Consider the following 15,604-nt stretch of genomic DNA (forward strand, 5'->3'; position numbering starts at 1 on the left):
GAAATTTAAGCCTCTTGTGTTGACATGTATGGAAAGGATTTTTTTTATTTTTACTTCAAGAAATCTAAAATTTCCTAATATAGAGTTGCCTGACTACTATAGGCTTTGCACTGTCATCACTGCCCACTTCCATCCATGTGTCTTATATTGCTTTGCACTGTCATCACTGACCACTTCCCTCCCCTGTGGCTTGTAAATACTTTGCACTGTCATCACTGCCCACTTCCCTCCCCTGTGGCTTGTAAATGCTTTGCACTGTCATATTGCCCACTTCCCTCCCTTGTGGCTTGTAAATGCTTTGCACTGTCATATTGCCCACTTCCCTCCCTTGTGGCTTGTAAATGCTTTGCACTGTCATCACTGCCCACTTCCCTTTCCTGTGGCTTGCAGATGCTTTGCACTGTCATCACTGCCCACTTCCCTCCCCTGTGTCTTGTAAATGCTTTGCACTGTCATCACTGCCCACTTCCCTCCCCTGTGGCTTGCAGATACTTTGCACTGTCATCACAGCCCACTTCCCTCCCCTGTGTCTTGTAAATACTTTGCACTGTCATCACTGCCCACTTCCCTCCCCTGTGGCTTGTTAATGCTTTGCACTGTCATCACTGCCCACTTCCCTCCCCTGTGGCTTGTAAATGCTTTGCACTGTCATCACTGCCCACTTCCCTCCCCTGTGGCTTGCAGATGCTTTGCACTGTCATCACTGCCCACTTCCCTCCCCTGTGTCTTATAAATGCTTTGCACTGTCATCACTGCCCACTTCCCTTCCCTGTGGCTTGCAGATACTTTGCACTGTCATCACTGCCCACTTCCCTTTCCTGTGGCTTGCAGATGCTTTGCACTGTCATCACTGCCCACTTCCCTCCCCTGTGGCTTGTAAATGCTTTGCACTGTCATCACTGCCCACTTCCCTCCCCTGTGGCTTGCAGATACTTTGCACTGTCATCACAGCCCACTTCCCTCCCCTGTGGCTTGTAAATACTTTGCACTGTCATCACTACCCACTTCCCTTCCCTGTGGCTTGTAAATGCTTTGCACTGTCATCACTGCCCACTTCCCTCCCCTGTGGCTTGTAAATGCTTTGCACTGTCATCACTGCCCACTTCCCTCCCCTGTGGCTTGTAAATGCTTTGCACTGTCATCACTGCCCACTTCCCTCCCCTGTGGCTTGCAGATGCTTTGCACTGTCATCACTGCCCACTTCCCTCCCCTGTGGCTTGTAAATACTTTGCACTGTCATCACTGTCCACTTCCCTCCCCTGTGGCTTGCAGATGCTTTGCACTGTCATCACTGCCCACTTCCCTCCCCTGTGGCTTGCAGATACTTTGCACTGTCATCACTGCCCACTTCCCTCCCCTGTGGCTTGTTAATGCTTTGCACTGTCATCACTGCCCACTTCCCTTCCCTGTGGCTTGTAAATGCTTTGCACTGTCATCACTGCCCACTTCTTTCCCCTGTGTCTTGTAAATGCTTTGCACTGTCATCACTGCCCACTTCCCTCCCCTGTGGCTTGCAGATACTTTGCACTGTCATCACTGCCCACTTCCCTCCCCTGTGGCTTGCAGATGCTTTGCACTGTCATCACTGCCCACTTCCCTCCCCTGTGTCTTGTAAATACTTTGCACTGTCATCACTGCCCACTTCCCTCCCCTGTGGCTTGTAAATGCTTTGCACTGTCATCACTGCCCACTTCCCTCCCCTGTGTCTTATAAATGCTTTGCACTGTCATCACTGCCCACTTCCCTACCCTGTGGCTTGCAGATACTTTGCACTGTCATCACTGCCCACTTCCATCCCCTGTGGCTTGTAAATGCTTTGCACTGTCATCACTGCCCACTTCCCTCCCCTGTGGCTTGCAGATGCTTTGCACTGTCATCACTGCCCACTTCCCTCCCCTGTGGCTTGTAAATGCTTTGTAATATGTGCTAGGACATTATAATATTGATTACTGGAGGAACATATGATACTTCTAAAACAAATTTATTTAGAAAGCCTACTGTTAGACTATTGTTGGAACACTTAGTATATAGAATAAAGAAAATATTGAAATATTAGACAAAGTTGTAAATTTGATTCTTAATTGAAGCATATCTTTTCAGTAGACTAGTGACACTTTGGCTACCTGAAGACCTATTACATTTTCCCAAGTTCTTGGCTTAGTGCATTGGTACTATAAGATAATAGTCTTTGGACATTAAATTTCTTTTTTTAGAATTACAGTAATAAAAGGGGGACTGCAGAGGAAAAAAAGTTTAAAATTTAATGATAAAACATGATGTTACGCAACATTTAATGAAACGAAATGTGTACGGCATAAATGTACAATACTAATTAAAGGCCAGTATATGTTTTCCTTTATCATTTAACGTTTGATTCCACTTGTGTTAATACACCTCATTTTTATGCAAGCAAATCTACACAACCGCTAAAATACTTATTGGTATCTACGTTATTTATCAGATAACTGTAAGTTTAATTTTTTAAAACATTGAATAAAGAAGAGATATGTAAATCTTATCTTATATAATACAGACGTTACTTCAAAAAAGAAGATGGTTACATCCTACGCGTCCTAAAAGTAATAAAAACTAATACAGAAAACAGTGCAGTCAAGATTTGACCATCTTTAAATTTGTTCTAAATTCAGAAAATATTTGTAACAAAAAATCCTTTTTAAAAATGTTATTGATACCGGTACTGTTTCTTTTTTAATGGTAAACCTTCTTCCTCTCAAAATAAAAACGACTGTTGCTAAAGACGGATTAGTTGTAACAAGTGACGCCCAGTTTTTGAAGGTCATGTAAATTTCTAACACATGTCATGGCCCGGATGAGCAACAAAATGTATCGAGTCTTCAACACACATTGTAACATTCGTTTCAAGAGGATGAATAGCACCACGTCACGAGCCAGATATGACGTCACGAGCTGGATATGACGTCACGAGCTGGATATGACTAGTAGTTTGGACATCTCCGGTCAGTAATACATTGTTACATATAAATGGTAATCTATGTACTCCCATATGGTGGTGAAAGTTGGACACTGAACGCTGAGGCCGAAAGAAGAATTCAAACTTTTGAGAGTAAATGAGTTTGTTTTTTTTAACTAGTCTGGCTGTCAAAAAGGATGAACTTCTCAATACTGTGAATAGACGAAAGCTGAGCAAGTTCGGTTCAATTGTTTGTTGTTTGTAAAATGTTTTACATGTTTCGGATGTTCCTTCAGAGTTTACTTCCTAGTCCAAACCTCCCGCAGGACGACGGGGGATGGGAGCGGGCAGAGTTTGAACCCTCGACCGTCGATAAATCCGAACGACAGTCCAGCACGCAAACCGCACGACCAGGCAGCCATCCAATTGTAGTTGGCTGTCAAAAGTCATCCTTCAGGGTACACTGAAGGGAGCACAAAGAACGGGTCGTCCAAAGAAAAGTTGGCAGGACTATGTGAACGGCCTTGACATCTTGCTAAGAACATCCGGGGAAGTGGAAGGGATTAGGTGAAGTGACATGTCCAACCCTACGTCGAAAGTCAAAGGGACGGAAGAAATGCCAGAGATTGTTCGTATTGGTTGTCTGCTTGTTCATGTGGTATTCTATTTAAACTGTCGCCTCGGTGGTCAAGGTTCGAACCCTACCCACCTCCACCCCCCCCCCCACAGTCCCGTTGGATGTTTATGCTAGGATGTAAATAAAAACAAAATGTTGTTATTCGTGCTGTACAGTCAACATTCAGACATTAACAACTGAGATGCTTTGAACTAATCAACAAAGTCCAATGACTCATTAGATCAGCAATAGGCCTAATAGGTCAGGCTTTGCATATAGTCCACACTGTGGCACATCTGACCTGTCAACCAGTCATTAACACTGATGGAGTCGTGTCTAATATAATATAAATAAATAATAGGTCTGGTTGGGAGATTTGTAAACAATGTTTATTCTTCCTTAATTGTGAAAACCATTGCAACGCAGACGACCGCATGCCAAGGGCGATGAAGAGAATAGATTAGATTTGCGGTCGAGGGGCGGACTGGGCTCTAGGTCGGCAGCCAGTCTAGGAGATAGAAACTCCAAAATAAAGCCTACAGCCTTTTGATGTCTACAGCTATCTCAGACTACTGAGCCACTGTGGTCGACACTTGACATAAAGAAGGGTTTTGGTCTGTGCACTCCATATTCCACTATAAATAGACAGTGCAGGCTGGATGCCTTGCAGTGTGTCTCGAATCACCCCGAGTACCGAATCTTCTTTGGTGATTGTAATGGAAGACTGCGTAAAAGAGGTGCCTTATGCACTATAAAGATCAACTCAGGCGCCATTTCACCCTCAATGGCATAGAGGAAAGTAGCTGGCAGCAGATGGTCTCTGTGAGAGACGGAGAGCTCCCACAAAGGTTACGGGACTCATATTTGAGACCCAAAAGAAAGCCCTTATGGAAGACAGGCGCAGAAGACGGAAAGAAAATTTAAATAGACCGCCGGCGGATAACGGCTTTGTCTGCACGAGATGCGGAAAAACATGCAGGTCGCAACTGAATTTGCGCAGTCATGTGAAACACTGGACTCATCCTTAATCTTTGGAGTAGAAGACATGGACATTGTTATTAAACTTGTAGAATGTGGGGGGGGGGGGGCGGACGTAACAGCCGAAAACTTTTCTTGTTAATTGAAAACATTTTTAGTCGATTGATACGTTAAGAAGGTCTACAATTTTTTTTTAGTTTTAAAGACATTACTACTTGCACGAAGTCATAACTAAAGTAAACATTGCTTTAAAATAATTACTTACAAAATTATAACATTACTTGTATTAGAATGTCTTTTTTTCAATGCACCCATACATACAGACTACTCGATTTCTTTGTCACACACTTTTATTTCTGTGTGGAGGCCCACAAACGTGTTCTTCAACCCGGACCCACGCTGGCTACGCCACTGCATTGCATATTATTCTTTCAATCAAAGACTGTTGGCTTGTGTAGTCCCCGATCTAGCACTATATTTTTTTAGTAACCCGTGGCAACCCGGACCCACGCTTGCTACGCCACTGCATTGCATATTATTCTTTCAATCAAAGACTGTTCGCTTGTGTAGTCCCCGATCTAGCACTATATATATATATTTTTTTTTTAGTAACTCGTGGGAAGACTAAAGCTAGAAAAGTCTCTATGGTGTTTGTTTGAACCATCACTTGACATCACGTTTGCTGAACACACGTACTTAACCCGACATAAACAATTCAAGAACTTGACAACTCCATTGGACCTCATTCACCAATCGTAAACAAACAACATTATCATAGCAAATACATTACTAACACTGTACAGTTGGCAACAACATTAACACTGTCTTTACAAAAACCTAGTCTTGCTCCGCCTGACTTCATACACCGTGCTTCTCGCCTCGTACTGGTCACATTGCGAGGTAACGTGAAGTCTCGTCTTTCTGACACACTCGCTCTTATATAATGTCTCTACTGGCCTTCTAGAATCGAATGGAACGTTCTTGACCACTCAGAATGATCACAATAGCCGAGACTTGCGTGCGTAATATTTACACACAGGTCGTTGCCGAACTGGCGTGTACTGTCACTGGTCACAGTTGACCGATCGTCCTGCGCTGGATTGGGGCGATTTGGGAAGGCTAAAAACACACAGCACTACCCCCATCTGTGTCACCACCAGGTTTACAACAATATATATATATTTATATTCGGCCTTCTTTCCGTCCTCTTTTAGACGTAACCCTAGGGGTGACTGCATGCTTAGGGGAGCTGAAGCGCTGTAAAGGCCTATCGGGTGCCATGATGATGTTCGCCTTCACTAGCTTAGATGAAAGCAGGGAACAGGCCGCTGGAGAGAAATTAAAGTCCCAAAGAAAAGCCCCTTCCAAAGGCATGCACGGAGGACGAAAAAATAACTTAGGCCTAAGTCTTTAAGTCTGCACCGGGTGGAGCCAGGGCCGGATTTAAGTACGTGGAGGCCCCAGGGCAAGATTTTGTGGAAGCCCCTACAATTTTTCAAAAGCTTTAAGATCCACTTATGAATGATTATATCTAAAAGCATGTTATATTTTAGAAGAAAGAAACAGTTCTTATAAATTTAATCTCACTTTCCCTTTAAACAATAAATAATATGTATATTTTAGTTTAAAAAGTGTAGGCCTATAATTTTTCAGTTTTTGGAGTGAAAAGCCCTCACTGACGAAAACCCGGAGATGCACCGGTGAAAGCGCATTAAAAAGATAACCCGAGAGCTTTAGGCAAACGAAACAATCTATCTATAAATATGGCAACATTTAACAAGGTGGACGCGTTGAAAATCAACAAAAATTTAGTGTGAATGACATAATAACAAATATCAATGCATTAAATCGGGACAGTCAGAGGCGTAGCTAGGAATTTTCCATTGTTTGGGGTTCCGGGGGGCTTGACCTCTTTGGGGTCCCTGCATTTTGCGTAATATTTATTTTTTTAATGTAAAAAAACCCCACTAATTTGGGGGCCCCCTCAAGTGAGGCCCGGGGGGATTTTCAAATTCTCCCCCCTCCTTCTCATCCCACTCTAGCTACGCCACAGGGGACAGGAGACATCCAGCCGGAAGAAAACGATTTATGACTTAATAAGGTGGACAACTCACGAATAGAGAGACAATAGGATGATACACAGTTGTCTCCGTTGAACTAATACGAAATGATAGAGCATGCTTAATAACACTCCTGCAGGACTATAATGAGACACGGCTGTAGTGTAAACGAAAATTCGTAAAAATGGAAAAAGACTGAAATATATCTTGTAGCAAGAAGCTTATTCAAAATCGAGGTCAATTAGTTTACTTTGTGCAGAACCACAGTCCTTACATGTCTACGATCTATTGGCATATCAAGAAGGGGATGACGAGGATAATGTACACAAAGGGCTTTCTATTAGAGAAAACTACAAAACATTGCAACACGAGAGACAGTGAAGTGTTACAGTAATGCAGCTAATTTTTGTTGTAAATATATCATCACATAATCTTTGATGCTCTCGCTGAGAGCATAAGGCCTGAGTCAGCCTTTAACAAGAGAAAGATAGCCATATAAGTAATAATTACTTTAGAATTCGTTAGATAGGACAATTTTAAATTGAATTAAAAAAGTAAACAAATTGGACAGAACACAAATCTTGTAGGTAAACGTTGTTGTTTGATGAGTGGAGTGTTACTGGTAGAACGTCAGATTTACTAGTTGAACGCCAGTTACTGGTTAAACGTCAGAGTTACTAGTTGAACGCCAGTTACTGGTTGAACAGCAGAGTTACTAGTTGAACGCCAGTTACTGGTTAAACGTCAGAGTTACTAGTTGAACGCCAGTTACTGGTTAAACGTCAGAGTTACTAGTTGAACGCCAGTTACTGGTTGAACAGCAGAGTTACTAGTTGAACGCCAGTTACTGGTTAAACGTCAGAGTTACTAGTTGAACGCCAGTTACTGGTTAAACGTCAGAGTTACTAGTTGAACGCCAGTTACTGGTTAAACGTCAGAGTTACTAGTTGAACGCCAGTTACTGGTTAAACAGCAGAGTTACTAGTTGAACGCCAGTTACTGGTTAAACGTCAGAGTTACTAGTTGAACGCCAGTTACTGGTTAAACGTCAGAGTTACTAGTTGAACGCCAGTTACTGGTTGAACAGCAGAGTTACTAGTTGAACGCCAGTTACTGGTTAAACGTCAGAGTTACTAGTTGAACGCCAGTTACTGGTTAAACGTCAGAGTTACTAGTTGAACGCCAGTTACTGGTTAAACGTCAGAGTTACTAGTTGAACGCCAGTTACTGGTTGAACGTCAGAGTTACTAGTTGAGCGCCAGTTACTGGTTAAACGTCAGAGTTACAAGTTGAACGCCAGTTACAGGTTAAACGTCAGAGTTACTAGTTGAACGCCAGTTACTGGTTGAACAGCAGATTTTGTTCACTTCTAGGAAGACAAACATTGGGCCTTATCATTTCGAGGCCTCATGCTATCTATCTATCTATCTATCTATCTATCTATCTATCTATCTATCTATCTATCTATCTATCTATCTATCTATCTATCTATCTATCTATCTATCTATCTATCTATCTATCTATCTATCTATCTATCTATCTATCTATCTCTCTCTCTCTCTCTCTATATATATATATATATATATATATATATATATATATATATATATATATATATATATATATATATATATATATATATATATAAAGAGAGAGAGAGAGAGAGAGGGGGGGGGGGGAGAGACAGGGATTCACTGCATTAAATGACGACCAATTTGTGATTTAATTAGGTCTACTCGCACTGTTCAGCGTGCGCCAGGCAGGTGACAAAAAAAAAGCAGTGACAAAAAGGAGGGCACTCATGGAACTTGCATTCGATGTGATCGCAGAGAATCCACTGTGTTGCTTTATATATTCTTTAGTGACAGTTTCGTGACTTTGTTTTGTAACACTGATTTGCTTTCATTTTGTCATTAGTATAGGGATTTATTGAAAAGTTCTGTCGGAGTCTTATTTCACCATCAAGTTCATAGTGATCATCTTCATCATTATCTCTGACCTTTGACTTTTGTCGCACGGGTGCTGTGACGATTTCAAAAAAATAGGTTCTTTAATCTGATTTACATAGGATTACCAAAACAAAAGAATCTCGGAAGCAGCTTACGTGAATTTTAATGTGTGAAATTGACGATTCTATTTTGTTTTCTTTTGGGACATTCTTTTTTTTTCTTTTTAAAAGGACGCAGCTACAAACTGTCTAGTTTCTAATTTAATATCAGTTTGTGGCAGAAAATTGCAATAAAACTTTCGTAAAGGCACTCTACTGTATTGGAAAATATCAAGCTTTATATCGTGAAAGAAAGTCTACAAGCCTATTTCGCATTTAGGACTATAAGAGCAGTAGACTCAACAAAATGATTTGGAAAATGAAGACCTTTCTGGGTTCAGTGATTTTGCTATCAACGTGTAAGTAACATTTTAACAAATCAATTAGGTCTGCTTTTAATGTTCATTGTGTGTTCATTTTAGAGAGTCCATCCGATTGCTTTTTTTTTTGCATTGTAGCCTACTGGTATTTAATCAAAGTCCAAAACACAGCAATAGGAGAAACTGTAATTTCTTTTTTGTCTTTCGAGTTTCGGATTTTTTTTTTCAGAAATAATTAGTCAAATTTACTGTACGGCGGAAGGGTTCAAACACGAACCATCGTAACGACAGTCCGAGGCGCATACCATAAGACCAGGCACTGGCAGGCAGCTATCCATATTTCACATTATATGGACTGCAGTTCCTTAAGTAGGCTATCTGTCAAAAATCATCTTATTTTACGTTTTAAAGAATGGTCAATGTTTTGTTATGTTTTAGAAATATAGATTCGATATTATATTATTAGCGATATCTATTGATAGTTTATCTGAAAATTAATAATTAATAAATATAAAATAAATATAAATAATAAATATAAAGATTGGGTGGGGAGGGGGGGGGACATATTTGTGAATTAAAAAAAAAAGAACAAAGAGTGTAAATAAAAATCTTAAATTTAAAAACAGAAAATTAAGAGACGTCCTTTCATCTTCTAAATTGGACCAGCAACACAATCAATTCAAAACATTCTTTTCAAGAAAACATTTCAACATAGCCGCCTTGCCCATTTCTACCCCGCCTACATGGCTATATTTGAATGAGCTTCATGAACAGAAATGTCTAAGAAAAATCGGAAAAATCTTGGAAGCCACCCGCTCCATCAGAAGTGGTTGCGAAGTGGGCTACTACTGTCAATCATGACAAGAACAGAGCGGTACAAAAACTCGTCCGTACCTTACTCGGTCAGACTTATATCAACGCCAGTCGTTGATCAGGAAACATGAAAAGGACCAAAATGCCTGAGTGTAATCGCTGAATGAACTCTTTAAGTTGTGTCTGTTCTATTTATTTATGTGTATGTTTCTGTTGTGTTGTCTTTATATGAGAAAAGAGTCCAAATTTCCATGTGGATCAATGAAGCAGTCTTAGTCTTAGTATTTATTGCGTTGCAACAGTCAAAACGATGATCCCCCACCCCCACCCCCATATAAAAATTAATATGCAGCCTCGTTTGCTCTTCACATTATCGGCCAGTGTCTCCTCCTACTTTGGGCTTATTATAACTTGTTCTACCGTCGCCAGGAGAAAGCTCTTTACAACTCAAAAGCAGTGTTCCCCCAACCCCCCCCCCCCAAGCCCACTAAAAAGTGACAAAGGGCAGCGCCAACATACTTTTTTGTTTTCCATCTAGAGCCGAGGTTCTCAATGTAACTGGTCTTTTGACGTGGTATTAGTATTACACAAAAGACTGGTCATTAAGATGTACAAGCTTGTATCACAATCAATGTGTCGCGAATGCTGTAGAATGCTGGGTTCGTGCTGCCTGGAGTCACACTTGACACGTAACAAACACAAATGGTATAGTTCCGTGGATTGACTAGAATCCGAATTGTAGCAGTCAAGACATAACGTTTATTCAATGACAATATGCTGCACTTCATAGTAGTTACAAAAATGATCAAATGCATAGAAATATAGTTACGTCCGCGTAACAGCGGTACCAAATATATCAAATATACTAAGTCCTCAAGAGCAGGTGTATATATATACTTTACTATCAAATCACGTCCGCATCACAGCGGGTAACAATTAACTTCAATAATATGTATCCAGCTCTAAGTACAGAAAATAACTCTGCTGTAAGTACAGAAAATAACTATCTAAATACGTGTACTGTCTCAAGTCCCATAAACGACTCAACTGACTAAAAGTTACTACTGTTTTCAAGTGACTGCCCTACTCAACTGACTTAAGGTTACTACTGACTAAAAGTTAATTTAGTCATTCTTACTTCTTCTTTCTATATCAGAGGTTTCACGTGTCTTTCACCTTGTTGACCCGAGGTGAACATATAGCAGGCAATATCAACCGAGACTGTGACACTCAACCTGTGGGTCACGACCCCCTTGGGGGTCGATGCACGATTCGCCAGGGGTCGTCAAAGACCATTGAAAATATAGATTCTAATACTGCAAATGCTACGTCATGCTTAAAAAAAAATAATCACATAAGTCTGCACCACAAAAATGGTGAATACGAAATAAGTTAAAAAGTAAAAGTTTCCGTTGCGGACTGTAAGATGTACGCTGTAAGGGATATCTGTTTCTGTGGCCCACGGTTAACGAGGGTGTCATGTGGCTAGCACAACGACCAACCGCATTTACTTTCCCCAACTAATATCAGGTGGGCCCTACACATTAGAGCTGGGTGGACTTAGAGGCGCCCAAAGATTCCCGAGTTAAAAATCCTAGTCTTCAAAGGGATTCAAACACAGGATTACTGCCTTACCGCTCAGCCACCGCGTCTACCGAATAAGAAATAGAATAGTAAAAAAAAATGCATGTCACAAAGATGCAATTTTATTTATTTATAATTTAATCATAATCAGAACTATTTATTTCAAGACTACAATGACAATTGTTTCATGTTGAAACCTAAAACATGGCAACGCATATCAAATATTTACATCAAGTGAACTGTTTTAGAACATTATCAAAAGCACAGCTACTTAGGCTTATGATTTTTACGGTTGGGGGTCGCCGCATTAAGTAATATGGGCATATTGGGTTAGAAAATTTGAACGGTAACATTGTAGCCCTATCTTTGTGGGCTACCTCCGTAAGTTGTGGGCTTAATATTGTAGCCCTATTTTTTGTTGGCTACCTCCGTAAATTGTAGGCCTAATAATGTAGCCCTATCTTTGTCGGCTACCTCCTTGAGGTGAGGGCCTAACATTGTATACATGTAGGCTATACTTCCTTAAATTATATCCTAACATCGAATATTCGTATGCTACTCCCATAAGTTGGACTACAATGTAAGTTACATTATAGGCCCTATAGCTCCTAAGTTGTAGCATTGTAAAATTGTAGACTTCGTCCATAAATTGATGTACGCTGTTAAAATGTGTTAATGTACGTAGGTGACATCATTTCTATAAAATTATATAGTAGGTATGCAGATGAGATTGTTTGTAATTTAAAAAAAAATGTTCCTGATGTTGCTTCAGAGTTAAAGAAAATTTTGATTTACTACCTAATCCAAACCTCCCGCATGACGACGGGGATGGCAGCGGGCAGGGTATCAACCCGGGACCATCGACAAGTCCTAACGACAGTCCAGCGCGCATAACGCACGACAAGGCAGCCAACCTTGTAGACCATATATTTATATTTATGACGTGTTTACGAAAATGCAAGACCCGCGCACTATAGGCCTATACCCTACCTTTAATTCAATTTTAACTTTTTAACAAAATATGCATGTCAAATAAAAGAGGCTAAATGGGATTAATATAAAATAACGTTACTCGATTATTCTCTTCACCAATAAAGCCTAACGTTATATATATATATATATATATATATATATATATATATATATAGCCTATCATCTATTAAATTAATATTAGCCTTTTAATACAAGTTTGAAGCCGGAAAAGTTTGATTTCTATAGTTATACGAAATTCTACCCAAGAGAATGGTCGTATTTATGACAATAGCTTTTGACTTTGTGCCTACATTTACAGCCTCTCCTCTCACATGTTCATACATGAGAATGACTTTCTGACGGAAAACTTCTGACTATTATGGGGAAAACATTTTTTTTTTGGTCTACGAAGTTACTAGATCTATATAACAGTTTGATAACCACTATTGCCACTGCGTATTTACCCCGTTTAGATTTAGCTAATTATAAATTAGCATCGAAACTCGTGTTTAGTAAGTGTTCTTGGTGCTTACTCAGTTACTGCTAACCTGGACAGCTTCCGTTTGCCGGTGATTGTTTATCGAAACATTGAATGCACCTTGTGCGATTGTCTGGCTATAGAATATCAACACCAACACATAGTGACATAGCAGGTAAGTTAAATTTTTTTTTCAAATATATAGTGATTTTAGTCTAGACTCCGCTGCTAAAAGCGGAGGAAATTACCCTATATATTAACCAATTTGGATTTATTATATAAGAATATAGATCTAGATCTAGTGTAGATATAAAAAAAAAATGAATTTAATAAGCATAACTTAACTTCTTAAGACACTTTTAAGTCAAGTTAAGTAAGCCGGCATTTAAGCAGTCTAATGACTCTCTAGAAATAGATCTAGATCTAGGACTAGATCTAGAATTCTAGATCTAGAATCTATGTCTAGTTGAGTAGTTCTAAAATTCAAAATCATTGGACACTGCCATTCATGCAATCATGATTCACTCAATTGTCTCAATGACTCATTATTGACATCATTACATAAATGATCATTTTTTACAATCAGTGGCATCTTCAAAAACCTTCAAAACCTACACATTTCATTTGTACAATTACTACAATCTAGAGAATCTAGTCATAGTGACAGGTCTGACAGTTATACATGTTAATATTATTATTGACTTAAATTTAAACTCTGCTAACTCTTTGGTTTTCCTGGCTGATTCAGGCAACCCATTCCATTCTCTAATCAATGGCACTGTTATAGTCATTAGGCAAGAAAAAGCACTTCTTGTATGAATTAATTCTAGCATATATATATGGAATTTATATGAAATGTGCCTCTATCTATAGATTTTATATAGAGTCTAGATAAGATGTAGATCTATATAGATTTACTTAATTATTCATGCCTTCATGGCATGAAGGCTTGTGTTCAGGAAAGTGGAAAACCCTTTTAAGTATCATATGGGGTAAAACAAAGTTGTTTTCTAGCACCCACACTGTTCAGCATTATGTTTTCTGCTATGCTGACAGATGCATTCACAAATAGAGATACAAGCGGGATAAATATAACATATAGATTTGATGGTGGCCTATACAACCCGAAGCGTCTCAAAGCAAAGTAAAAAAAAAATCAGCAGTAATCAGGGATCTGCTATTTGCTAACAACTGTGCCCTAAATGCCTGTTCTGAAAATTAAATTATCTGCAAAAGATCATTAGTAACTATGTATCGCCAATGCTAGTGCATCCTATTTCAGAATGTCTAAAATGTTTGGAATAGACGGGTATCTCCACATACACAAAGCTAGGGATTTATTGAGCTGTCATCCTCCCGACAGTTCTCTATGCCTAAAAGACCTGGACAGTATATATACATATACTTCCACATGACCCATCTCAGAAAAATACTGAATGTTAAATGGCAAGAAAAGATACCAGATACTGAAGTCCTTCAAAGAGCGGGCCTGCAAAGCATGCACACAATCCTGATGCAGTCCCAGCTGTGATGAGAAGGCCACATCTGCGCAGTAGACGACTGCAGCATCCCTAAACAACTCCTGTATGGCCAATTAAGGGAAGGAAAGCCCTCACAAGGTGGACAAAGAAAACACTTCAATGACACCCTCAAAGCTTCTCTGAAAGCATTCAGCCTTGACTCAGGCACATAAAACTGGCGCACATATTGCTGGGGGCACTAGAACATCGCTGGGAGAAGAATAGCGTCAGGGAAAAAAATCAAAGGCCAATGACACTAGCTCCAGCTGGAATAACCTGCCCATTTTGCAGCTGAACTTTCCGGGCTCACGTGTTTGTAAAATGTTTTACATGTTTTGGGTGTTCCTTCAGAGTTGAAGATTCCAAACCTCCCACAGGACGACGGGGGATGGGAGTGGGCAGGGTTTGAACCCTTGACTATCGATAAATCGAAACGACAGTCCAGCGCGCAAACCACACGACCAGGCAGCCATCCAAGGTCTCACCACCCACAACTGGAGGCTCAAAACCCCAGTGCAAAGCCCTCAGCTCCCTGGATGACAAAAGTCATTATCGAACTTCAATTGATGAACTTAATTGTAGATTCTTAGATCAAGACTCCTGGATGACAAAAGTCATTATCGAACTTCAATTGATGAACTTAATTGTAGATTCTTAGATCAAGACTAGTTTCGATCTGCCATATACTGTTTCTTCACTAATCATAGGTCTAGAATTATATGTATTTAAATTATACTTCCCCCTTCATTTGTCATGGTGTGAAGCTTCTACCTGGGCATTAGCAATGGTTGGGATGATGTCATCATCTACTGATTTTTTTTTTCATGGTTGATTCCTAAAGCCTTTGTTTTACATGTTTCAGATGTTCCTTCAGAGTTGAAATAAATGAAGATAATCTACTTCCTAGGCGAAACCTTTGCAAGATGACGGGGATGGCAGTGAACAGGTATGAATCCTGGATCAATGGCAATCCAGCACACATGGCTAGGCAGATTTTTCATGTTTTGGAAAAAATGTATTATCCTTTTTCAGGAGCATATTGCTGATTTATCTTGGCTAAGGATTGACCTGAAGATATAAATTAAACTTTGAAAAAATAAAATAAATTACAACAAATTATACTTTAGATTTGAAATTACTTCACTTAATAAATAATTATTAAATGTAGAAATTCATTTAATCCAAACTCTTTACTATTTTTCTTACCTAAGTTAAAGTAGAGGTCTTTATTTTCAAAGTTAGTCTCCTGTACACTATTTGACAGCTTATTGTTATCTAGGTAAG

The sequence above is a fragment of the Biomphalaria glabrata genome, chromosome 9 (assembly GCF_947242115.1).
Source record: "Biomphalaria glabrata chromosome 9, xgBioGlab47.1, whole genome shotgun sequence".
NCBI lineage: Eukaryota > Metazoa > Mollusca > Gastropoda > Planorbidae > Biomphalaria > Biomphalaria glabrata.